We start from the raw sequence: 3,754 nt of genomic DNA on the forward strand, positions 1-3,754 counted from the left end.
TGAAGATCTGGCTCACAAACTGCCTGCAGACGATGCCAAACCTGTTAAAAATAGCGTCCAACTGCAGCAGCTTCCTCTCCGTCCCCCTCTGCGTTGGCTTCTCCCTGGCGGGAGGGGTGCTCTTGAAGCCCTGGCTCGGGGTGGGGTTTGTGTGGCAGAGAACGACCGTGAACTTTCTCTTTGTCAGAACTGATGTGCTTTTAAATAAAGAGGCATGAACATGAGTTAGTGGAAAAAATGCATCATCCATCCCCAAAACGGAGCGGGACTGCTCAGCAGCAGCAGAAGGCATCTTGCAGGCAGCTGCTGTCTGGTCCCAGCCTGGAGCTCTCTTGCTGCTTGCCCCAAGCCTGGTGCTAGGGCTAGCTGGGCTTTCTTGGCATGGCTGAGCCATGCTTCTGTGTAGAGAAGGGTCAAAGCCATTGCACCCATCAGTACAGCTGGAAGCAGGGAGGTGGGCTGCCTGTCAGGCTTTGGCTTCAGCAGCGCTGTCCCGGGACTGGAAGACTAGGAGATGCTGCAAGGCTTGCTCACCAGAGCAAATCCCACTGGTGGGCTCATGCCTGTGGGAGTTTGGAGAACTGGGCACACGGAGCAGAGCTCTTCAGGGTGCCAGGCTGCGGGGAGCAGATGCAGCCTCTGCATTTGATAGGGATGAGGGCCCAGGGCATCAGACCTGCCTTTCCACCTGCTTTGGAGATGGTGGGGTCCTGCTCCCCACTCAAGCAGCATGGGACCCTGGGCCAGCACCTGGACACTGATCCAAAATGATGGGGCCATTGGGTCAGACCTCCACTACTCGGGCCCATGGGGTGGAAACAAGCAATGCAAGGGCTGCTTCTGGAAGCGCAGTGGATCAGTGGTGGCTTTTCAGCTGGCAGCTGGGGACTTTCTCTGCTCTCCAGCCCAGCTGAGCATGGGGAAGGGCAGAGAGGGAGTGTACTCCCAAGAATTGGCAGGGGCGGTGCATTCCTGGATTTCCCATTTCCTCTGCTCAGGAGGCAGAGGACGAGGCCTCACTATTTCCCTTCCTCTGCCTCCTCCTCCCTCCTTTGCCACTACCCACGGCGCTGCTCAGCTTGCCGTCCCTCATGGGCCTGGCATGAAACCCAGGACCCCGAAGAGTCTGTTGGCAGAGGTGCACACGCTTGCTGGTCTCTGCATGGCTTTGGCTCTTCTCCGGGGCAGCTGAGCTCTTCCCATGCTCTGTGTTATTGCAGGGGAGAGCCTGCCTGTGGCTCCTGTGCTTCTGGGGGGTCCCGCTACCTCCAAATACACGCTTGGCTCTGGATTTGGATTTGATGCTGCCTCTTGCCAGGGCTCTAGTAGTCTGGTAATGCGGTTTCAGCCCCTCTCAGGGTACTGCTGCTTTAAGCCTGGCTCAGCCACATTTGCCGGGTGCTCGGTGAATCATTTCCCTTCCCTCCGCCTCCCCTGCTCTGCTAATTGAGAGTTTGAGCTCTTGATGCACAGGAGCTGCTAACTAGGTCCAGTCCATGCCCTGCACCGAGAGTGTGGGATCGCAGTTAGGAGTCCGGGGGCAGGGGTAATCCATGTAAGGATAAGGAGGAACCACGGCTGACAGCCTCAGCAGCTCGCTGAGCCCCTCGCTCACAGGAAGCTGCTCCTCCCGTCAGCAGTGCTGGGTGATTCATCACAGCAATTGGAGATGGGCCAGGCCTGCAAAACCATCTGGTCCCCCCACCCAGGGCAGTTCCCTGCAGCATGGGTTCTCGGGTGCGCCCTGTGTCCTGTGATAGCGTTTGGACCAGGCCACGTGGAAGATGATCCCACGGGCTGGTGGGTCTCCCGGGGAAGGTTTTTAGCTTGATCCCTCCTTTCTGCATCCCACGCCAGAGCTGCCATTACCTGCCAGTCTCCCTCCTGGGTGTTTCCTCTCCCAGCTCTTCCCTTGCATAGCCAAACTAGGCGGATGCTGCCTTTTTAGAGCTAGGCTCGGCCTTCCAGGGTTCCCGCTGGGCTGTGCCTGCAGAGCAGTTTGGAGGGGATGAGGTTGCACTGTGCAACCCAGGCAGCTCTGCTGGCCAGCGAGGAGTGGGCAAAGCCGTGATCCTGGACCCTGCTTATCCCTCCCCCCCGCTTACACCCACCAGGCCTGCACGGTTCATTCACGTGGGAGCTGGGCAGCGCAAGAGACACCTCACGCCTTCCCCAGTCTCTTGTGCACTGAGTTCCAGCCTGGCCCTGAATTGTTCCTTATCTCAGGTACTAGGACTGAGTGCGTCTCTCGAGGGTAGCGATTCTCAACCCTGGGGTGCCTGGAGATCCTGTCAAGAGTGCCACGCTAGGTTAGCACCGTTAGGTGTGCAGATACGATTCACAAGACAAACCCAGTAGAAATCTGTAGCATCACAACCGTTCTCCCCGTTGCGGTCTTTCTGAGTTCTTTGCAACAGAAGACGTCTTCTGTTATTTTTCTGTAGTCAAAAAAAAAATAGGGAAAACTAGTTCCAAGGGGTGCCTCGAATGGTTGAGAACCACGGCTCAATGTAGAGGGATCCTGCACTGGGGACCCCTTGCTGCAGCCCCCGCCTTCCCTAGCTGGTGCCTGGATTCAGAGTTAGGAGGAACGGGGCAGTCCATGCTCTGCTCTTTCAGGCTCTCTGCAGACTCAGGTCTGCTCAGAGCATTCCTGCAAGTTTCCTTTTTTTATCCTCGAGAGAAACAGAGGTCTGCCAGGGGGAGGCTGGGGTCCTGGTTGCCTTTTGCCCACCCCTGCTATGGCCCTGCTGCACCTACGCTGTGATCCTGCCCTGGTTTGTTTGCTCCCCCCTCCCCCAGGAGCCCTCAGTAGTTTACACCCCTGTTTCTGTCTTGTGTCACATTATTTCTGCCCCAGATACTGAGCTAGGTGGACTCTCACAGTGGTTTCTCTTCAAGCTCGTAACCGCTCTTATCCATCAGTGGCTCACCGTGTGGTCATGCCCCTTTAAGGGGGATCCCTAAAGGGGCATGACCACACCTGCTTCAGCAGGTGTGCAATGGGAAGAGCTAAGTTGTGGGTGAGGCGGAGACGACTTTTGTCAGCTTGCTCCTCTGTGAAGCTGAAGCCTTCCCTCCAGTTTAGAGGCTCTGGGAGAGAGGAGACATCCTTGAGGGTGAGGTTGGACCTGGCTGGGCTGTGCATGCTTGAACCCAGGAGAGTGGCTGTGGAGCAAGGGACCAGGTAAACGGGGGTCTGTCTGCTCACCTTTCCCTGTCACAGCATGCTCCTTTGCTAAAGGGATGCTTAGGGAGAGAGGGCACTGGGATCTGGGAGCTCAGGACTGGTAGGGACCTTCTGGTCCAGCCCCTTGCTAGCAGGGGCCTCCTCCCCCGGAGCAACTGGGCCAGACCCTTGAATTGAAACCACTGCACCTACTGACCCATATACTCCATTTCCCCTGTGTGACACCCTGGGGTGGAAGGGTTGGGTCCTGCCTGTTGAACCTGGGCTCCTTGCCTGTAGGAAAAGTTGCTGTGATGGCCACAGATGTGATGCCAGGTCAGGCTGGGGGCCAGATTTAAAAGGAAGGAGTTTCCCTTTGCCAGCACTGGCTGGGTCTTCAGTATCTTAAAGGATCTGCTGGGAGGGGGGAGCATTGCTAATCCTGGAGGCTAATAACCACTGTGATGAAAGTCAGTACGATCCAGTCTGGTGGATCACAGCTGACCTTGGCTGAAAATAGTAAGAACGGAAACAGCCTTTTTCTTTTAATTGCCTTGGCTTTGTTGGTGGAGCTGTGCAGCAATT

Source organism: Gavialis gangeticus, unplaced genomic scaffold (genome assembly GCF_001723915.1).
Source record: "Gavialis gangeticus isolate Ggan-Ray unplaced genomic scaffold, GavGan_comp1, whole genome shotgun sequence".
NCBI lineage: Eukaryota > Metazoa > Chordata > Crocodylia > Gavialidae > Gavialis > Gavialis gangeticus.